At 52.1% G+C, this 23,261-nt stretch overlaps 1 protein-coding gene across 7 annotated transcripts in view; it reads right to left on the minus strand.

Annotated features, from left to right (window-relative positions):
- PLEKHA6 (pleckstrin homology domain containing A6) overlaps window positions 1-23,261 on the minus strand; it is a 113,885-nt gene that overhangs the window by 43,650 nt on the left and 46,974 nt on the right. Inside the window, exon 1 of one of the 7 annotated variants that reach the window (XM_059674016.1) lies at window positions 9,473-9,620. The exons of 5 other annotated variants lie outside the window; for them this stretch is intronic. The gene's annotated coding sequence lies outside the window, so the exon portion shown is untranslated. Of the gene's footprint in view, window positions 1-9,395; window positions 9,621-23,261 lie in introns of those variants that run through there. One more of the 7 variants, XM_059674015.1, reaches the window with a different exon arrangement.

Consider the following 23,261-nt stretch of genomic DNA (forward strand, 5'->3'; position numbering starts at 1 on the left):
GGGAAGAAAATTAAGCTCATCGGCACAGGGGGAGGGGGCGGAGGTGCATTGGGAAAATGAGTTTTCTTCCTCTAGAAGCAAAATTACCCCTTTTTCTTTCTGGCTGAGCTCAGGGGCCTCCCACAGCCTTTGCTTAAGTTGCAGGTTGAATTACTTCTCCCAGTGAGGACAGCACAGGGAATAGGAAGGAAGGCTCAAGGGTTTGCCCGGCCAGTTGAGAGCTCTGAGAGCTCTGAGAGCTGGGTTACATCAGCACGCGGCACCCACAGTGTCTAGCCGGGGTTCTTTTCCTTCGCCACTGAATTGCACATACGGCAGGTTCCCATTGCAGGTGAGTCAGCAGGTGCAGGACACGAAAGGAGGAAGCAGCAGAGGTAACCATGTCACTCTCCTCTGCCCTTTCTTCTGGGGGAGCAAAGGGCCTCCATTTCTCAAGGACAAGTGGTTATCCATCTCCAGATGGACCTCCCAAATGCCTCCAGGGAAAGGCAGTAAAGTAGATTTGGGGGTGGAGGCAGGAGCACCCCTCAACTCCTGGGCTGCTCCCTAGGTGTTGACCTTGGCCGTTGTACCTATGAAGGCGGCCCCCCTGGCAGTGCCATCAGTGGAAAGACAATTGGCTGAACCAGGCTTCTGGTCCAAGATCCAAAGTGAATGAGCACTTCGATTTGACCTCTCACGTGAAAATGAGACACCTTCTAATCCTATAAAACAATCGCTGTAACCGTCCAGAATGTGAAATGATTTATGCATAAGAGACCATGGTTATGATCGTTTTGCTTAAAAACAAAGAAATATGCCAGGTGCTGGATAGAAAATGACATCACATGGTCTCAGGCGCTAGCAGGCTGGGCATGTGGGGCTGGCGTTCCAGAAGTGCCAAAGGGAAGAGGCAGGTCCTCTCCGCTTGGCAGGCATCTGTCTCTCCATCTATTGGGGCTTTTCCACAGTTCAAGAGACGCTCGCAGCCTCCGCGTCCTTGTGACAGCCTCCCTGCAGGGAGAAGTGTCCTGGTTCCTCTCCAGGCGTCCTCCCCAAGAGTCGGCCTCTATCTGGAGTGATGTCTGGCACTGAGCACTCAAAAGCAGCACATGCAACCTGGGTCTTCCCGGCCCCGTGCAGGCATGCCTGCTTGCACACGCACAGCCCCAGGCTGGACGCCCAGAGCTCCCACTGTGATAAATATTAAACAACTGGAGAAAGACACTCAGCTCCTTGCAGCCCCAGGCCCCTCGGTTATCTGCCGTCCACCAGGCCGCTTCATTTCCATAGCTCCCGAGAACCTGCTGATGAGAACTAGCCCTGGCCAGGCCTCCTCATCCTCAGACCGGCGCTGGCTTCTGGCCTTACAGCTCATTAGATGGAGAGAGGACGGCGAGGTGAGTGGGCGGCAGGGCGGCCTCTGGCCCATCCCTCTCGCTTCCTTCTTCCCCCAGCAAATTCCAAGCCAACGCTGTCTATACTCCAGGGAGGATTTCTGTGGTCAGAGGAGGAGAAGGTGGGGAGAGTTTTGGCTTCCTCTCTCCTCCTCCCCCTCTGGATCGCATCGTTATTTTCAAGGCACTTTATCTGCTCCGGCATTCTGTCCCAATTAAAAACCAGCGAGGCTTACATTTCCAGCAACCCCCATGTGCCTGCTTCCTGGAGCGCCCCCAGGCATTCCTGGGAAAACATCCTCTCCCCAGCCGACCTCTCGCCGCCGCCAGAGTCCCTCTGTGGTCCCCACTGCTGTTGCACACAGAGAAGAGGCCCAAGTGAGTCAGGCCTGGTGCCACCTCTGGGCATGTGCAAGTGAAGAGCCTCCTTTCCATGTGCTGCCCACAGACCCAAACACCAGGTCTGCAGGCTCTGGGGGCCCAGCTGCCAGCGTCGCACTTGCACTGGCTCTCTCTCCTCTCTGTCCCGGCCCCGCCCCTCCTCCTATGCCACAGTCATTTCCCACCTGGCAAGAAGAGGGTGTCCTCCTGCAAGCCAGCGAGCTTAGCCCTCTGAAGATGCTCAGTAAACCCGCGCTGCTCTGTCCTGCTTAACTCTGCCAGTGCTCACACCCCGTCCCTACCCTCGGGGCCTAAACACATTTCTTTACCCACCTCCCCGGCAGGGGAAGGCCAGGCTGCCTGGGCGCTGCCTGGGCCCGCACCTCAGGCAGACATCGCGGAGCTGGCCCAGGGGCCAAGGGGTGGAAATCACCAATAAGACCCAGGTCTCCTCCCTCCCACCCCATGTGGATGTCCTTCCCCGAGTCTCACTGTAGCATCTCCTAACCCCTGACCTGGCCTCTGCCTCCCTTTTCTTCAATAGCAGGAGAGGGGGAAGCCTAAGGCAGCGGGAAGGGTGGGAGGGCCTGTGTCCTCTTTAGTCAGGGCAACGGCTCATTGTGTGCACATGTACACGTGTCTAGGTGTCTATATGTGTTTATGCATATGTCTGTGTGTGCATGTATGGATGTGTGTGTATGTATGTGTGTATCTCTGTGTGATGCATGAGTGTGTGTCTATGTGTGTAGTGTGCATTAAGTAGTTTGTGCATCTATGTATGTGTATGTGTGTTTGTGAAGTATGTGTCTATGCCTCGTGTGTCTGTGTGACTGTGTGTGTAAATGTGTGTTAATGAGCGTCGCGGTGTGTAAATGTGTGTATGTATGTTGCATGTGGTGTATGTCTATGTGTTATGGTGTGTGCATGTGTCTATGTGTGTACATGTCTATTGTGTATGCATGTAAATTTGTACCTGTGTGTAATGTGTGTATGTGTAATATGTATTTTTGTGTTATGTGTTTGATGCATGTATAGTATGTGTAAGTGTAGGCATGTCTATATGTGTGTACATGTCAACAATGTATGTGTGTCTCTGTGTGTACGTGTGTGTATGTGGGTACATGTATGTAAATGTGTATGTAAATGTGTGTGTGTATGAATATCTCTCGGGGGAACTTCGTGGGGAATCTTCATGTTGATCTTCTACCCTAACTTGGCCTATCTCATCTTCAAACTGATTATTTCACTTTATGATCTCGTCTTCTGAAGAATGAAGGTGACCGGAGTGGCTATTCAGCATTGCCACACCAGTTATGAAAATGTGGAACTTCTGCCTTACCGGTTGGTAAAGAGCTGCTCCGCCAGCCTCCTCCGCCTGTCCCCCCCCCCCCCCCGCAGCCTGTGACCCGGCCCTCCCCACGTCTGGGTGACCCAGAGATGCTGCAGGGCCTCCAGGACTCCCGTGTCCTTCACATTGCTACATTACCGAATGCCGCTCCTGGGACAGCCGTTCCTTACCTGTCTGAACACAATGCCCCTTCAAGTGTTAAAAACGGGTTCTTGGCCCAGAGATCGTCACGGGCAGGATGCGGGCATTGGCCCCTCACACCCTGTCCCAACGTGGAAAACTGGGCCACCCAGTTCCCTGGGGCCCCTCACACCCCCGTCCCTGCTTTGGTTTGCTCCCTGCGAGGGCAAGGACAGTGAGAGAGGGAGGGCCAGGAGCTCGGGGTGCCAGCTTCACATCTTCCTTCTCCCAGCCCTTCCTGCCCAGCGGCCCTGCTCAGCCAGATAGGAGGGGGAAGGAGGCTCCAGCCCCCCCCCCCCCCCCCCCCCCCCCCCCGCCCCGCAACCTCCACGTTGCCTTCTCCTGACAGCCACGGGGAAGGAGTGCTGAGAGGTAGGGCAGGGCAATAATTAATGACCCCGCCTCCCCAGCTGAGCCCCACCCCAACCCCCTACCCTTCAGAGGCGGAGGCGGCCCAGCTGTCCTCTCGCCGGCCCATGGGAGGTCATTCGCTCCCAGCTCAGCAGCTTTGGTTCTGGCCCCGCAGAGAGCTGTGACCGACCCGCCGGGAAGAACTCCACAAAGTAAGTGTTTGCATGAAGCTGGGCTGCTGTCCCTCCTTCCACACCCTCAAAAGCTACAAATGCCTTCTTGGGTCCCAATCCAGCAACGTGAGAGGGACAAGCTGTTCTATGCCTTAGTTTCCTCCTTTTAAGAATGAAACAATGGCAATAGCGATGTCCTGTTCAGACAGCACCACTTTCCCACCAGACTGGACAGCAGAGGAGGAGAGGAGATAGTGCCGAGAGGGGGTGCAGAACTGAGGGAAAGAACCGCATGCAAGGACGTAGTCTCTGGTCCTCACGTTGCGAGGAAGGCAAGGCCCATTTTCGAGTCAGGGACACTGAGGCCCATGGCCCCAGCTATGGCGACAGGAGAGACAAGGCAAAGTTCCCGTGTCCTTGGTGGCCCCCGTCCCTTCTATCTACCCAACCCGAGCTCCTTGTGTCCAGGAAAGAAAAGGAAGAGTTTCCTGGCCCAGGGTGATTCCAGCTCCACAGGCCGCTGGGGACACAGGGATGAAAGGCACAGACCCTCTCACTCGTGACTCCTGTGGGCACAGGTCTGGGGACTGTGTGATGGGGGGAGGGGGGAGTGCTGTCTAGGTATAGAGGTGTGGCAGGACGGCCACACCCACACTGCACACAGCCTTGCCTTCTTTGTCACTGTGCCCTGGCCGGCACCTCGCACACAGCAGGACCCGGATGGCCGTCTGATGGAGCGGCTGTGGAGGCGGGCTCGGTCTGCCCACGGTGCGGGCGGGGGCATGTGCCTTCTGCTTGGTGGTGTTGAATTGGGAGTGGGAGAGGCAGGAGAGCTCAGCCTCAAATCCTCTCACGGGATCCCATGGGCCGGTTCTCCATCTGCTCCGGGCCCCTCCTCTCCCTGCCCCCTCCCCTACTGGCCAGCCGGACTCTGGTAAGAATCTACAAAGCAGAGGACTTGTCTGGGGAGGAGGAGAGCAATAAATCAATGGGAGTGGGAGAGCAGGAGCTGGGCGACTACTTCCGGAGGAAGGAGCCTTTCCCTGGGGGCAGGGGGAGGTGCACGGGGTGAGGGTGCAGAGGCAGGTGGGATGGCAGCAAAGCTCCAGGGTAGGTTGCTCCTGGGGCCCAGGGAGGCTCAGCTGCATGTGCCTCCTGGACTGGGAGTGAGAGGCCGGCGGGGACACACATGTGGGAAATTCTGAGCACGTCCTTTGCCAGGACTGAGTCTGGAACGTCCCATGTGCTTGGGGAGCTTGCCTAGCGCTCTGGGGGCAGAGGAATGTCCTGGATTGCTGTCTGCTGTGGTGGGGACCCAAAGGGAGCAAGGAGACAGGCCACCGGCGGAACCAGCCAGAAACCAGCCGTGCTTGGAGAGTTGCCAGTGCCCTCTCCCTCTAAGGACTGAGGACAACCGCCAGAGCTCCTGTGGCATCTCAGAGCAGAAAAGCACGATGTGGAGGGAAAGGACTTGTAGACATTTGAAGAAAGTTGTCTGATGAAGACAAAGAATGGGCCGTGCGGACTACCCTGAAGGAAAGGGGGCGGGGCTCCCAGAGCCAGGAGTCGCTGCCTTTTCCTTCTGGGGCCTCAGTTTCTGCATCTGGAACCTGGACAGATACCGGAGTTGCTGGGGGGATTAAACAAGATCACACTGAACATCTAGGACAGCACTTTTCAACCTTTTCATCTCCTGGCACACATAAACTAATTACTACAATTCTGCGGCACACCAAGAAATATACATTTTTTGCCAATCTGACAAAAGTATAAATTTGATTGATTTACAAAAAAATAAAAGTGATTTTACCTATACTTGTATTATAAGGTTTTCTGGTACCAAGAATTAACCAATAAGGTGCAACCTTATTATGCAATCCTATATAATAATCCTATGTAAAAAAGAGGTAATATGAAAATTGACCATCATGCCCTCGCACAAGATGGCTGGCAGGGGAGGGCAGTTGTGGGAGACCAGGCCAGCAGGGGAGGGCAATTAGGGGGGACCAGGTCTGCAGGGGAGGGAAGCTGGGGGCAATCGGGCTGGGAGGGGAGCAGTTAGGCGTCGATCAGGCTGGCAGGGGAGTGGTTAGGGGGTGATCAGGCTGGCAGGCAGAAGCAGTTAGGGGCAATCAGGCAGGCAGGCAGGCAGGCGAATGGTTGGGAGCCAGCAGTCCCAGATTGTGAGAGAAATGTCTGCCAAGGGGTCCCAGATTGGAGAGGGTGCAGGCTGGGCTGAGGGACCCCCACCCCCCGTGGATGAATTTCATGCACCGGGCCTCTAATGTAAACAATAAGATGCAACCCTAGTATATGACCTAGTATATGACCTGATCGGACAGCTATTGCTGTGTTGGCTGTTGTCATTTTTTATTTGACAATCTAAGGGAAAAGGGGTCAGTGCCCCTGACTAGAGAGTCAGGTATTGCATGCTTTAGAAATTCTTGGGGCACACCGGTTAAAAATTGCTAGTCTAGGGACATGCTTGACACCCAATAGTTGCTCAGTAAGTGGCTGATGTCACAATCATTAATAAAGTAAAGGGATAAAATAAAACAAGTAGCACTATCTCAGATCTGTGCCAGCCACTTTAACAGCCATTAGTCATAGGTAGCTATTTACAATTAATGCATTCAAATGAAATAAAATTAAAATCCAGTTCCTCAGTCATACCGGCCACATTTCAATGGCACCGTGGCTGCCACAGTGGGTGGGGCAGGGGCAGCAGCTCCACGGGCAGGGGACGGCGCTGGGCTCGGTGTCTCCAAGCCACTCTCCAGCTCTAACACTTCACTCCGACCCGCGTGTCCTTCCACAGCTTGTGCTCAGGGTCCTCAGGGAATCACATGTGCCCTGACAGTCCCCCGTTAAACAAAGAGGAAGGGGAACCTACTGCCAATAACAATAACAAAAATGCTGAAAATCTAAAACCAAATAATACATTTCAAAATCCAATTAAAATTAATTTGGATAATCCATCATTTTTGAATAGTATATGTATGAAGACCCCCCTTCAGAGTTTAAAACTATGGTTACTAACAGCCCTACTGGGGCAGGTGGGGGTGGGCGAGGCATTAGGGAACGGTTCTAGTGTCGCTCCGAGAGGTGAGAGAGGAGAGATGAAAAGGGAGAAGAGTTCAGGAGAAAAAGTCTAGACACACAGGGACGTGTTCCTCCCTCCTGACTGCCTTTTTTTTTTCTTTTTTGCTTGGATTGGACAACTTCTGGCCGAGGCTGGAGGTGGGGAGAGGAAAAGTGGTCTGTAGGGTCTTTTGGTCTAGAGCAGCGGTTCTCAACCTGTGGGTCGCGACCCCTTTGGGAATCGAACAACCCTTTCACAGGGGTCGCCTAAGACCATCGGAAAACACACATATAATTACATATTGTTTTTGCGATTAATCACTATGCTTTAATTATGTTCAATCTGTAACAATGAAAATACATCCTGCAGATCAGATATTTACATGACGATTCATAACAGTAGCAACATTACAGTTATGAAGTAGCAACGAAAATAATTTTATGGTTGGGGGTCACCACACCATGAGGAACTGTATTAAAGGGTCGCGGCATTAGGAAGGTTGAGAACCACTGCTCTAGAGCAAGACAAGCCAGCAGGAGGGGGTTGGGGCACCTAGGAGCTGCCACCAAGGACAGCGGGCTTAGGAGTCTTCCTTCCCCTGCACCTGCCCGGTCCCCCCACCCAGACCTGGATGGAACCTGTGCTGACATATGGCACATGGCACATGAAGCAGGGGCCAGGGTCTGCTCGTGGGCAGCTGTGGCTTAGAGATGGGAGGATGGAAGAGGTACTCCCAGGCCTAGACCCCAGCCTGGAGCACAGACAGGAAAGAGGGGCCCTGGGGAGGAAGGGAAAAGGGAGGAGAAAGGGAATCAGGTAAGGGACACTGCTGCTCTCGCCCCGTCCCCCTGCCGTGCAGTGGCCTTGAAGGGAGACGAGCCATGACAGGAGGAACCGTGCTTTGGGAGGTCAGCAGAGAGGAAGACAGGTCTGGGCCAGGGCAGAAGCCAGTCTGAGTAAGTGACACCTGAGTAACAGGTGCCGCTGCCTACACCTGTCGGAGCATATGAGTAACCACCCTGCTGCTGCAGCTTCTGGCTGGGCCTGGGAATAGCGCGTGCTACATAATTCACAGGGCCCCGTGCAAAACAAAAATGCAGGGCCCCTTGCAATTAAGACTCTCAGGATGGCAACAGCAGAGGGGTGCACCAAGCCCTCCTGAGCATGCAGGGCGACTGCACGGCTTGCACGCCCAGGGAGCCCCCACGGGCTGGAGTGCCCATGCCCCGTGTGCTTCTCCCAAAGGCTGGTCACATGGCGGCTCACTCCCGGTACAAGGCAGAGCACGACCCGTGGCCCCCTCCTCTCCAGTCTCTACCCCCCTCCCGCCCTCCCCGCTCCCCCCCAACCCCCGCCCCGCCTTGGCTCACATGCCCAGAAACTGGCTGTTGTGCTCTTGCCCTGCAGTGCCCAGGGCTGGCACCTCCCCCTCGCTGAGCCTGGTTTCTGTTTGCCCGCGGGCAGTCCAGCCAGAGAAAGCACCAGGAAGAGCCAGCACCCTGTGGGTTAGCCCTATCTCTCGGATCTGCCTCAAGCCTGGCACGGGGCGCACTCTGTGCCTCCCACAGACGCCTCCGGGGCCGCCTCCCACCACCATGACTTCACCCCAACCTCTTTCCTCCCCAGAAAGAGGCCGAGGACAAAAGGGCTCCCGGCTTAGGGGGCAAAGTCAACAGTTCTGCTTTGGAGGCTAGTAAGGCCCTCATTTCCGTCACGTGCAGGTGCGGGCACACGCGGACCTCAGCTGAGAGCAGTTGGCCGGTCCACCCCCTGCGACAGAGCCGGGCGCTCTGGCCACACTCTGCACGATCGGACTTGTCACGAGACGGGGCCGAGTGGGAGAGCCGTGTTTCGGAGGTTGCGGGAATGAGGGTCCTAAATGGGAAGTTGAGGACAGCGGCCAGCAAGCACCTGCACCCAAAAGATTGGCAGCCTTTCTTCCTAGGTTTCAACTTTGCTGCCCAATGACAACTTTGTCTTCGTAAGGAATTAAGAGTTCTCCCCCCAGGTCTGCACCGGCTGTGTCTCCCGCCCACGTCTCCAGCCTCAATAACAGGGATGCAGGGCAGGCACATCTCAGTCTTCCCCCGGCTGCGCCTCCTCCCCGGCCATCCCAGGAGGTCAGCCCTCGAGAGGCCGGCGCTGCGCTCTGCCCGGAGCAGGAGACAATGGCTCCGAGAGGGAGGCAGAGCGGCCGCGGCAGCTCTGTGTGGGGTGGCCACGAACCATTGTCTCCGCCTCGGAACAATGGTTTGCATCCCTGGCTCCCGTGCCCAGTAGTTCGCCCCCTGGATGGACTAACCCAGCCCTGGAGGTTCCCCTCTAATAAACAGGCAGGATACAGAAATCTGGCCCCAAGCTGGGGGTTTCTGTCCGGTTGCAACAAAAGCCGGCTCCAGCGGAAGAAAAGACACGGGTGCATCCGAGTGTGCCCTCACCTGTCCCAGAGTCACCCAGACAGACAGACACACAGACAGGGGACAGACAGCCAACCACTCACTCACCGGAGCGCTCTGCGGGCCCTCTGCTCTCACTCCTGTCACACTCAGCAATAGGGAAAAGGCTTCCCTTGAAGACTCACCAGGTCCCTGGGGGGTAGCAATCATTAACAGCCACACATGCTGGCTGGCCTTAACCCCTTCAGCGCTGGGCTGGCTCCAGCTGGCTGGTGGGCCGCCCTGTCCCCTCTCCCCAGCCCCGAGGAAGTGGCGGCTCCCACCTCGCCGCCTCCACGCACCTGAGCAAGCGCTGCCTCCCATGTGCAGGGGAGCCCTCTAGTCCCACCCCGGCCGCCCCGCCTGATTGGCGCTCACTCGCAACCTGAGGCGCTGGGCTCTGGCACGATGCCCAATTGGATGAGCCCACATTATGAAATATTTGCTTCACGGGCCAATAGAGGAGCCGGGATCTGGGGGAGGGATGATATTTTTATTTATTCCTGGTGGAGGGAGCGCAGACAAAGGTAGTCATAGCATTCCCAGCCTGGGACACAGGCCGTGGGAGGCGGGCCGCGGGCCGCGGAAGGGCCTCTGTCCGGGCCCAGCGCACAATCCCTGCAGGTGGCTGAGCAGTTTCAGCTCCTGGCTGTTTAGCTAGAGGGTTTCTTTGCTTAATAACGGCCCGCCTCACTCAGGAGATTGGAGAGTGGCACTGGGAACTGAAATGGAAAGGAAGAGGGGAAACATCTTGACAGGCCAAGGACTGCTCGGGTCTGCATGGACTACGTGGCCACAGGTCGTCTCTACAGGTCATCGTAGCAGAAATCATTTTCACACCCTCGCAGGATGCAGATGAAAGGTGGGCAGGAATGGGGAGACACGGATCCCCTCTTTATCCTTTTAAAAATAGGCGGCTGATTTGGGGAAATCTACATCCAGCATAAAAGTGTCTCCGTGTAGGATGCAGGTAAATCTACACAGATATGTGCGAATGGGGAGCTCCAGGCTCTTTGGAGTTAAGTCCGTGGCAGGATTTTTCTAGTTTGAGCAAAACATCAGGTAGTCCAAAGCCTGTATCCGAGCATCTCACCAGAGCAAAGATATGAGCAGAGAGAACATTAAGAGCTCAATAAACATATTTATGGAACGTTCACTACACAGAAAGCCTTTAAGCGCCGTCCAGTAGGGATTTTAAACCATGATCCTGACTATGATGGGATATACAGGAGAACGCAAATGCCCTCGCGCTCACACCCACCTTGAACACTCTCTTCCCCTTTCAGGTCCAATGGGTGATGGGGCCGCTCCACCTCGGGCCAGCCTGGGTCTAGTCGCTGGCACCTTCTCCTTATCACTGCTGGTTCCTGCTTGGCTATCAGTAGCCCAGCCACTGTGGCTCAGGACCTGGGCTTAACGCAGCCGGGGGGGCCTTATCTTATCTGCCGGGCTGCCTCCCCAGGGGCCTGATGGCTGGTTGGCCCCGGTCTCTTAAAGGGGCTACACTGCACTGTCACCTGTTTCATTCACCCCCAAGCATACCCCCCAAACCCGGGGAGCGCTGCCCATGGAGGGTCAGATGCACCAGACCACCCCCTCTCTGGCACCCTTCACAGCCACAGCTGACTGCAGGGCTGCTAATGGAATGTGCTCGTGACTTAAAACAGGGAAAGATGCTGATGTTTTAGATGCCGTTTTAAATGCTTAGCATATCATGCAAATACCCTGCACCTCCGTACTTCCAGGCTCCTGCTCTGTTAAGTTTTAAAAAGGGGATCAGGATACAAAGTCCATATTCTTTTTTTTAAAAATCCGTGGTATCTCTATATACTAGTTGCAAACAATGAAAAATTAAAATTTTAAAACATCACAATAGCGTAAAAATAGGAAATATGGATAAATTTACAAAAGATATGCAAAATCTACACACTGAAAACTACAAAGCATTGCTGAGAGACGTTAACTAGAATCCAAATAAAGGGAAAGATAAACTGTTTGCATGGACCAGAAGACTCAATCTTGTTAAGAGAGCAATTTCCCCATATTTTTCCATGGAGTCATCATAATCCCAAACAAAATCCAAGCAAATTCTTTGTAAACATTGACAAACTGATTTTGAAATGTATATGGAAATTCAAAGGACCTAGAATAAGTAAAACTTTGAAAAAGAAGAATAAAGTTGGAAGACAGACTACTGACTTATAAAGCTACAGTAATCAAGACAGTGTGGTATTGGCATATAGATGAATAGATAAATGTTTATTAGCTAATGTTACCCCAATGAATTCAAATTAAACCATAGATAAATGGAGCAGAAGAGTCCAATGATAAACCATGCATATGTGGTCACCTGATTTTCAACAAAGGTCAAAAGGCAATTCAGTGGGGTAATGTAGCCTCTTCAATACAGGGAGCTGGGAGAACTGGTGATCATGTACCAAAACAAAATAAAAATCCTGACCTACAAACATTCAAAAATTAACTCAATAAAGAACAGGCGGTGTTGCTCAGTAGTTGAGCATCGACCCATGCACTAAGAGGTCGCTTGCTTGTTTCCCTGTCTGGGCACATACCCAGGTTGCAAACTAGGTGCCCAGGAGGGGGCATGCAGGAGGCAGTCAATCGATGTTTCTCTCTCACCAATGTTTCCATCTCTCTATTCCACTCCCTTCCTCTCTCTATAAAAATCAATTTAAAAAAAAGATTTTAAAAAATTAACTCAAAATCAACTAATATCTAAATGGAACAGCTAAAACTAGAGGAAAACAGGAGAAACAACTTAATGACTTTGGGTTTGGCAAGGATTTCTTGAATTAGACACGAAATGCTCCAACAATAAAGAAAAATCAACAAACTGAACTTCACTAAAGTAAAAAACTTTGCCGTTCAAAAGACACTCTTACAAAAAATGACAAGGTAAGCCATGCATTGAGAGAAGAGATTTGCGAAACATGTAACTGGCATCCGACTTTTATGTAGCACACATAAAGAACTACTACACTTACTATTAAGATGGCAAAAACACAATAAATAATGGGCAAAAGATTTAAACAGACACTCCGTCAAAGAAGGTATACAAGGTCAAAGTGCATGGAAAGATGCTCGATGTCACGGTCTCTAGGAAAATGTAAATACAAATGAGCTAACACCACAGGCCCAACAGAACAGCGCCAACGAAAACTGACCATACCACGTATTGGCACGAATGTAGATGACCTGGAACTCAGACACTCCTGGTGACAATATAAATGGCATCTCCAGTTTGGAAACGTTTGGCAATTTCATTTAAAGTTAAATATACAGTTATCAAACAAGCCATTGATTCTCTTACGTTTGAACCCAAAAGAAATGCAAGCACATGTCCACACAGAGATTGTACACAAATGGTCAGAGCGACTGCATTGGAAGAGCCCAAGCTTCAAATACCCAAATGTCCATGAAAACGTGAGAACAGTGTATGTGACACACCCATACAATGAATCTGCCTCAGCAACAAAAAGAAGTGAATTACTGATCTCCACAACATGGATGCACTTCAAAATAATTACACTGAGTAAAAGAAGCCAGCCCCTCCACCAATAAAAGTGTATAGTGTCTGATTCCATTATATAAAATTCTTTAAAAAATGCAAACTAATCTATAGTGACAGGAGGCAGATCAGAAGTTGCATGGGGAGGGAGTGAATAGAGGAATTTCAAAGAGGCAGGAAGAAACTTTGGGATAACGCATATATGTGCACTAATTTAATTGTGGGTATGGTTTCACAAAACATATCAAATTTTACCCTTAATACTAGTAAAGGTATATAAAAGGGGGGAGCCTTCAGCAGAGACACTGAAGAAAACCACCCAGCTACTCTTGGCCCACCCATTCCGTCTACACCGTGATGGAATGTGGATGGAGGGGGAGGACCCAGCTTCTCCTTATGACCTGCTTTAGTCTGACAGAAATACTGATTAACGGCAGGAATGGGCTTAGCCCCTGAATCGGCCAGGACTCTCTCAGTGATTTAGGTCAAATAATGTGGTCGACCTGAATGTGGTCTTTATAAAAAGAAAGGATTATTTGTTTTATGACAGAAGGGATAATATCGAATAAAACCCTTTACATTCCCAAAGCACACTCATCATTCTCTCATTTGATTCCTTTATGGTCCTATGAGGTGGGCAGAAAAATATTAACACTTTCATTTAAACACCACCCCCGCCCCCCCCCCCGACACACACACCCACACAAACTCCTGAAGCTTAAAGAGGTGAATATAACCCAGCTCCTAGATCGGAGGCAAGGCTGAATCCTACAGTTGGTCCAGATCTCTCTCCTGCTACCTCAGACCTGCCCCTGCAGCCTGGCGAAGACCCTCCCTGGGTCCCTCAGCCTGGCTTTGTCCCAGAGCCATGGGGAACATGGACCTGCACCCCAGTGCTCACCCAGCACCAGGCGGATGCTCTGGACAGCGGCCAGTCACAGACCTGGAAGGGGCTCCCAGGATGGATGAAAACAGGGGCAGATCCAGGGTCAGAATAGGTTCAACAAAGGGGAGTGGTCAATGTTAAGACCGGGAAGACTGGTAGACGTGAGGGGATCCAAGGATCTAATTAGAACACGCATCTGATGAGAAAAGAGGGGGGAAATCCAACCCAACACCCCTCCCAAGGCAGGAAGTCTGGTGGGTGTGGAAGCAGCTGGAAGCTGTTAGAGGCTCCAGGCCAGAGCCCCGGCTGGCCGCCAGGCCTCTGTGTCCCTCCTCTCCCTCCTGCTCTCTCTGTCCCCCATCCTCCCTCCTCCTCTACTCTGGCCGGGGTGCAAGAATAGTGCTGGCTGGGCGCCCACCTCTCTCTCCCTTGTTCTGAGGACAGGATGATGGGAAAACCTGCAAAAACTCAGTAATCAGGATTAATAATATTTTAATGCAAAATTTTAAATAAACATTAATGCAAAAAAAAAAAATCTGTGACGAATGAAGTATTTTCAATAAAGACCGGATCAGTATTACTGAATTTCCCTTTTGCTCGAGGCGCCCACATGGCTTGGAGGGGCACTGGTCCTGATCCGGTCTTTATTGAAAAGGTTGGTATTTTGTTCTTCGTGAATTTTTTTGTACTTCTTTTTATTTTTTAAGACATTGCATGAAAATAATGTGGCCGATCTGAATATGGTCTTTATGAAAAGAAAGGGTTATTTGTTTTAGGACAGAAGGGAAAAATACCAAGTAAAACCCTTTACGGTTCACAAAGCACTCTCATCATTATCTCATTGGGTTCTTTTATGGCCCTCTGAGGTGGGCAGGAAAATGTTGTTTATCTTGATTACTGAGTTTCTGGACCTCCTCTTACCTTTTGAGCCTAAGGAGAGTGCCTTACCCTGTGAATCTGGGGGAGGAAGAGGGAGAGGGGGGACTGGACAAGGTGCAGGAAGGACTAGGGAGCCCCTCAAACATCCTCGGTGCCTGATCAACAAAGAAAAGGCTGAGAAACGCCTCCAGTTTTAAGGGGGGTAGAAATATGGTCCTGGATTAAACTCTAATGACATTATTAGGGCAACTGGTGAAATTTAAATACGGGCTGCATAGAAGAAAATAGTATTGCAGCAATGTTCTATTTCCTGAATTGGTTCACTGGGCTGTGGTATGCAAGACAATATCCTCGTTTTTAACGGGGGGAAAAAGATGAAGAGAGCCCAGAGGGTGACCGCTGCCGGAGAGCCACCAGCGGGGACAGCTGATGGCAGGAGGTCTCGTCCAGAGACTGGGTACTGGAGGGCTGGGTGGGCATTTCTCCCGAAAAAAGAATTAACCTTCAATTCCTAAGTCACTCCTCACCCTCCCCAGGAAGACTTGGGTATCCTCATAAAAAAAGGAAATTCACACTTACCTAAGCCGTGACCTTAGCAAGCTGCCTGTCCTGGGCTGATGGAGGAGAATCCTGAGAGGCCAGGTAAGCGGCCCAAGGCTACAGTTAGGAGGTGGGTGGGCTGGGATTAGAGCCCAGGACACAGTCCAAAGGCAGCGCTCTTCCCACTTTGCGTTCTTGTGCAAATCGAAATTCCCTTCTCATGCATCATCCTACAGCTAATCTCATAGTTTATTTTTACTGACTTGAATCTGCACTGGCCTTGAGATTGTTGGCTCTAGAGTCAGACTGCCCCAGTTGAAATCCTGGCTCCACCAGTTACCACCTAAGGGGCTTTGGGTGAGTGACTTAATCTCCCTCTGCTTTCTTTCCCCAGCTGTAAAAAGCATTAATATAAGAACCTGCTTCGTGGGTTTTTTTCAAAGGATTAAATGAGATGATACAAGCAAAGATTTTAAGAGAGGTCGGGGCACCTAGTAAGTGCTCAATAAATGTCAGTAATAATTCCTCCCTGCCCCTGCCTTGGACTGTCCACTCATGGGAAGCAATGGCCTGCTAGTGACGATAGAACCCCTCGGCACTTTGACAGATGAAGATGGATGCGTAATAATTGCTCCTAAGGAAGTTATCCATCAAGATGGCACAGGGAGATTCCTAAATCTAGTTTGTAATGCCCTTATGCCACCTCCCACTTCCTTTTCCCGAGAAGTCAGAATAATCCACACCTGAGAAGCTCAGGGAGGTCTGCCCCCAGCACTCTGACCTGGGGGTGAATTTTTCCTGTGTCATATCACACTTGGAAGTTAAAAAGCAAGTCAGTTCGCCCCACCAGCATGGGTCAGTGGTTGAGCATTGACCTATGAATCAGGAGGTTCAATTCCTGGTCAGGGCACATGCCCAGGTTGCAGGCTCGATCCCCAGTGGGGGTTGTACAGGAGGCAGCCAATCAATGATTCTCTCTCATTATTGATGTCTCTCTCTCTCTCCCTCCCTTTCCCTTCCTCTCTGAAATATATATATATATTTCACAGGTAATCTTTCTGTCTTAAAAAAAAAAAGCAAGTCAGTTCTGGGGTTACATCACTGGGGTTACATCACTGGAGTTAACTGAGAAGACAAGTTCTAGTGCTTTCGCTGTACCCATCCACTATATATAACACGGGCCAGTGCTTGCCCCTGAGGCCCACGGGACATGAGACAGGGCCTCACCTTGCCCCTAGAGTCAAAGAGAGGACAAAAGAGGCCACGGAGTCCCGAGTGGTTCCGGTTCTCCGGGAAAGCCCCTCTCCAGGGCTGATTCCCACCCGGAGCCATCTGCCCGCTTCAGAGGTGTGGGTTCGGGAGGACCCAGAGCATGAAAAAGTGACAAAGCCAGCAGATTACGTGTAGGGGGCTGCAGAGGAGCAGGCCAAGGGCGGGCTGGTCAAAAGTCAAGCAGCCTCAGGTGTAGCCCCGACGGCCCTTCTGTAACACAGGCAGAGCTGGAGCGGGCAATCCTATCTAATAAAAGCCTCACGTGCAAATTGTTCGACCAGGAGTTCGACCCAGAAGACGCCGGAGAGCAGAGGAAAAGGCTGTGTGAAGTGGCAGCGAGGAGAGGAGGGGGAGTAGATGCTGCTGCAAGTGCAGAGCCAGGGTTTGTGGGCCCCACAGCCCATTCCATGTGGGGTGTCCTCATACAAAAAAGAGAGACCGCCAATACAAACTACACAGGACCTGGGAGGGCCAGGGCAGGTGAGGGGCCGGGCGGCATCGCTCCACGGGAAGCTGGCCCCGCGCCTGTCAGTATCCCTGACCTTGTGGCACACTCGCCTGTGCTCATCTGAGCCCCCTGGCCCTGCCCTAGCACTGCCTCACTGTCTCTCCCCCTTCACACAGTGCTTTGCCGGACCTGAGCTGTTTCATGGCTGAGAGCAAGAATTAGAGCCCCCACCCCTTGGAATTAAATCCCTCCCCCTCACTGCACGGGGGGATTTGTGTTTTGCATGCTTCCCTCCCCCCCCCTCCAGTGCATGACACCATCACCATCACCCACCACCAGGTCCAGGCCTTCCCCCCCCCCATGCACTTTGCTGTGGGGAGCCCCACCTTCCCCAAAGGGCACGGCAGGGACCTTCCAAGCTGCCAGAAGGGGTGAAACCACAGCTCCCCCAGCCTCCTGGCCCCCTACATTCCAGCCCCGCGCCCAGAGTTTGACCTCCTCTGTGGCTGGCTGCAAACGTGCTCTGTTACAGAAATAGCCCAGCTCCTGGGCCCCTGCAGGCCCTCCCTCTCCTCTCGGAGACACCCCCACCTCCAGGCTCCAGGGGAGTCAGGCAAGATCAGAGGGAAGTGATCAGCTCTCCATTCCTCTCCCACACGCTCTGGCAGAGCACAGCCAAGCGGGCCTGCCTCCCACCCGCCCAGCCCCAGCACTTCTGCTCCGTGGCTGCCATTACACCGGGCGGGGTGAGAAGTTTGGCGGAATAAGGCATGAAGGATACATAAAGAAAACGGGGTACAGCATCATGAAGAGATTATACAATCGACCTCTCAGTTCGTCTCTAATCTGCTCTGGGGTTTGAAGCAAAGGGGATGACTTCATAGTCACTAAGTGGATCCTAACCTAAACAAGATGGTCACCCTCATGAGCCCAAGATGGAATGAGGGACAGTGGGTTCAATTATGTTATGAATGACTGAATTCAGACAGTGATGAGCTTTTGGATGCTGACTCCCTGGTGTCTGACGAGACAATGAACTCTCCTAGGAAGGACTTTACTGAAAGAATAGAGTCGTACCCATGGGTGAGGCAGGGGTGATGAGTAGCCAGCTGAGCCCAGCTCAGCCAAACCCCTTGCTGGGGATGAGATTTGGGATTGAGAGAAAAGTGATCCCTTCTCTCCAGGTGACGGGCACACAAGGGAGCTGCCGGAGGCCACCTTCCCTACCCTGGAGACTGACCGGGAGGTCGCCAGGCCTCTGCAGGGAGAGCAAGAGTGAAGCCAGCACCGGAGAGGAATAAAACAGCAAGACCACATGTGAGGCATCGGCTTCTTGGTCCCAGTAGGTGCCGGTGGTCCGGCCATGTCTCTCTGACTTTACCATAGAACCCCCTCCGGGGCTCAGGCTGCTCTGAGCGCTTTCGGTAGCAGGCGCTCAGGAGTCCCAACTGCACGGGGAGGGCCAGGATGACCACGATGATTTCTGGAGGACCCAACATCTCAGCTCCGCAGGCACGGCTGGCACGAGGAAGACCAGGAAGGTGAAAGGAAAGGGGAAGGAGTGTCAGGTGTGGCCAAGGGCAGCAGAAGACGGTGCTGGGAGACCTCGACTGGCCTACAGACAGGCTGCTGGGAGGACAGGATAAAGGGTAAGGTCAGAGCAAGCAGATCAGTTTCTACCATGAGATTTAGAAAAGTCCTGAGAGGTTTAGGAGGGAGCTGAGGGGGTTTAGGAGAAAAGTGGGGCCGTAGGTGAGCTGAGATCCCTAATGAAGGCGCAGGTGAGCACTGCTGACGGACAGGCTTGGAAAGATCTGAACCAACAAGCAGACAGAGCTTGGCACACGCCCCACAGGACAGCCGCCTCCCAGGGGAGGACAACCCTGTGTTCCTTCTCCTGCGCTCCCTACAGCAAGGGTGGGTTTGCTGCCTCAGAGCCTCATAGTCTCACAGGCCAAAGGGTCTGATCTGGCCCCCCGGTCTTCTTAGGAAAATCTACTTTCCTGGCACCCGTTTCATGAGCTAATGGTCCCTTTAAGAATATTTCCCCCCATCCGTTCTCTAGTTGGCTAGAGCAGATGTTCCTTGTTCCTATGGCAACTAACCTACAACCCCTCCTAATGGGTATCTTCCGAGTGCAGGACACAGCACCGAGCTCCTCACCACATAGCAACACCATGGACACGCGGGCCTGGATATCAAGAGTTCATATCTTATATGATCCAAGAGATGACCCCGAAATAGCAGTTGCCATCTAACAGCACTTAGAACGTAGGGGGAGAGGAGTTACCTATGCCGTTGCCCAGACAGCAGACCCAATAAAGTATTGTCCATCCTCCCAATAAGTATTAAAAGCACATGCTGTGTGTCCAGCAGATTGAATTAGTACTTCCCTTGACCTTTTTCACATCACTCGTGAAGAGCAGTGAAACCCGCTAATTGAATTTTCCTTCTTCCCAGCTGCACAGCAACATCATCCCTATCCGGGGGTTGTGATCCTTCCGGACAGTCCTCCTCCCAAGACCGGTTCCTACTCCAGGCAAGATTCCGGGCAGGGAGGGCTGTGCACTCCAGGGCTCTTCACAGGGATGGGGGGGTCCCCCTACGGTGCTGCTTCTCTCACTACACCCAGCATGACTCTATTGTTCCTGGCTCTCACAGTCCCCACAAAGCCAGCTGGATTCTTCTGGAAGCCACGATGCCGACTGAACTTTAGCTTTCTCTCTCCTTCGAGCCTCTACGGCAGCGGTTCTCAACCTGTGGGTCGCCTAAGACCATCCTGCATATCAGATATTTACATGACGATTCATAACAGTAGCAACATTACAGTTATGAAGTAGCCACGAAAATAATGTTATGGTTGGGTTACAACATGAGGAACTGTATTTAACCCTTTTCGGTCCAAGGTCGAGGCTGACTCGACAGACCAGGCGCTAGGAGCAGGTCCAACGTCGAGGCTGAGGTCGACACCGCAAACCGGTTCAACATTCAGTCCCGTCAATTAATTTGGACCAGACTGTTTGAATTCCAAAAATAAAATTGGACCGCCAAGGGTTAAACGGCCAGAAGGTTGAGAACCACTGCTCTACGGGATTCCAGAAGTCAATATATAAGCAAATGAAACCCATCAGGTGTACAGAAAGTGCCTCCCTAATCGGAGCTCCCACCCCCACTCGCTCCTCCAGAGGTAAGTGCGCCACAGCCCCACAGAGAAGCCTGGCTCTGGAGGCGACGGACCTGGGCTGGAATCACACATCGGCTGAATGGCATCAGGCAAGGCCTGCCCCTCTCCGAGCCCTCGCTTCCTCGTCTGTGAAATGGGAAGGCTAACCGCACCTGTTGGGATTTGGGAGGCTGTTCGGAACTTGTTCGCATTCCCAAATCCACAAGCACCTGAAAAGGGAAAGCTTTTTCTCACCTGGTGGCAGAACCCAACATGACTTGACCCTAGTTAGCAGCAAAGCATGACCCGAACTGGCAGGAGACTCTATAGCCTTTCGCTTATCCCAGGTATGTGGCTCTTTAAATAGGTCACGCTGTGGAAATATGAACATATTTGGTTTTGGAGCTGCTCCAGGCGGGGCTGAAGGTTTTAGGTAATCACAGCGTGTGTCCCATGTCACCGTTCTGAACCCCACGGGCCCCAACGGTTTCAGATGACAAGTTGGAGCTGTCTCTGCCGCTCCCCCAGCCCTGTTGACGGGGTTTTCAGGAGAGCCACCGGAGTTATTTAAACTCAAGATGCTGAGAGCCAAGCAGAGCACTTGCCCCATCACAATCCGGGTCTCTCCTGGGGCCCTGGGTTCCTGCAGCCTGGAGCCAGCTCCCCGGAACTCGAGTTGGCGTGGGGCAGGGAGATGATCCGAGGGCCAGCCCAGCTGCCCTTCAGGAGCCGCTGCTTTCGCACCCGAGCGGGCTGGCAGAGGCAGAGCACTGCTATTGGGTTGGACTTCAGGTAGAGACATGCCTGAGGATTCCTAACATACGTGCCTCCCAACTACCCACCTCATTCGCTTCCAGCCCTCTCTCCACCTCATCACCCACAGCCTCATCTGTGCCACCTGCTCCTCAGAGTCATTGCCAGGGGGAATAGGCAGCTGAGCCTCGGGAAACGCTAACGGGGGGAGGGGGCCAACGTTTGTGGGAACTGAAGAGAGGGAATGATGCTGTGAGGGAGATGATGAAGACGGGATGTTCTGGGGTGAGAAACCATCACATCCCACACACAGTGGAACAGGTTTGGCGTGTTTCTCCCGATGTGTTTCGTGGCCTCGGGAGGCTTTTAAAATGGGAACCCAGCCCTGGCCAATAACTGCGAACAATATTGGGCAATTGGTGTCCTCAGATCTCTTGGTTACACAAGTCTGTGGATCTGCTGTGTGGAGAAGACCTGTCTCATGCTGCCACCTGCAGCCACTTTTCCAACAGATACGCCAATTGTTGGACAATAAGTAGGCCTGCAATTCTTAAAGCGATCGTAGACTGTCCTCTTGCAACGTCGAAGTCTACCTCAAGTTCTGGGAAAGGCCCGACTGTCTGCCTCTAGGCTGAGGCATGCACAGTTAAACAAATAGGATGGTGGCGATCAAATTTAACGCCCTCATTTTACAGATGGGAAATCTGAGGCCCAGAGAGGAAATGACTTACCCAAGATCATGCAGTCAGATGAATAACCTCACCATGAAGGGATGGGGGCATCTTTAAGGGCCCAGTCATGTCTCTGTTGAACTTTACGGTCAGGAAAAAGCCATGTTAAATAGTTAACACCTTTTGCCCTATCGGGTTGTCCATCTCAGAAGAGATCACATCTCCAAGAATTTGACTGTACTCCATGTCTCTGTGTCCCAACTTAGGACAAAGTTCTCATTAACGCCTCCCTGGGGAAAGCCACCGTCACTGGGGACCAGAAAGAGGCTAAGAACCACTGCCTTGTCACCGTCACTCACCTGCCCCACACTTAGGTGGAGCCCTCAGATAACCGATGGCAGAGCTCTCCCACCCGCACTTCTTGGATCCTCTCTCGCGTTGTCTTTTTCCCTCAGCTAATTTGAATAGGTCCGTGGTACCTGTCATCAGTCACAGCTGTAGGCTTTCCCATAGCACTACTCTTAAGGGCTATGCTGCTATACTGGCCTTTCACCTTCCAGAAACCTCTTGGCCAGGAGAACCTCATGCCCTGGGCTTGGACTTCCAGATCAGATAAATCGCAAAAAGAGCATCTATTCAATTTCTAGGGTGATTTCAAACGAATTTTCCCTAAACGATTTCTCTCCTACAAGTCTGCACACATGTGCAACACAACCACGTGTCTCAGGCTGGCAGCTGGGGCTGCCTGGGGATTCCCACATACTTGTTATTTGTTGCTATTCCAGGCCTGACTCCTCAGAAGGCCGACGACTCAGACACTTAAGCCTCTGGGAGCCTCCAGATCTAGAAAAGCTGCAGTTGAGAGCTCAGGAAGATCTGCCCTTCCTTTCTTCCTTCCTTTCTTTCTTTCTTTTTTTTTTTTATATTAAATCTTTATTGTTCAGATTATTACAGTTGTTCCTCTTTTTCCCTCCCCAAAGCTCCCCTCCACCGGTTCTTTATTTCTTTCTTTTGTTCTTTGTTTCTTTCTTTTTGTTTTATTAATCCTCACCCGAGGATATTTTTCCATTGATTTTTACAGAGAATGGAAGGGAGGGGGGAGACACAGAGAGAAGCATCAATGTGAGAGAGACACATTGCTTCCCGAACTCACCCCGACCAGGGCTGGGGATTGAGCCTGCAGCCGAGGAACGTGCCCTTGACTAAAATCAAAACCAGGACCTTCAGTCCACGGGCCGATGCTCTATCCACTGAGCCAAACCAGTTAGGGCAAAATCCACCATTTCAAAAACTGACAGCAAGATGTTTAAATGCCCTTGACCCTTGACCATCTGGTTACAAAGGTGTTTCCAAATGGACCCCAAGACCCTGAATGTGAACTATACCTCCTGCTGCTCCCATAATCCAATCCACAAAACCCCCCAGCTTTCCAAAGATTGAAGGTGACATTCACCACTCCCAAAAGATAACTACAGGAACAGGGGCTGGCAAGGCCTGACCCCAAGCCTCTCCGAAAAGGGCGAGTGTCAGTTTCTCTGACAAAGGGGAAGAAGTGAGCGCGCACTCCTTTGCCCACGGCCTTGTTCTGAAGGTAGGAACCTCCCACAACTTAAAAATGGGGAAACCAAGACAACTTGAGTTTATCATGATCCAAGGAGGGAAAGAACAATCAAGACAAGATCAGAATCCAAGTTTTCTGGAACTTTCCCCAAAGAGCCCTTATCAGGGAGATTCTCATCTGTCTGGAGAAGGGCCTGCCTGGAGGAAAATTTTTGGATTTCATGAACCAGTGAA

Source organism: Myotis daubentonii, chromosome 18 (genome assembly GCF_963259705.1).
Source record: "Myotis daubentonii chromosome 18, mMyoDau2.1, whole genome shotgun sequence".
Taxonomy (NCBI): Eukaryota; Metazoa; Chordata; class Mammalia; order Chiroptera; family Vespertilionidae; genus Myotis; species Myotis daubentonii.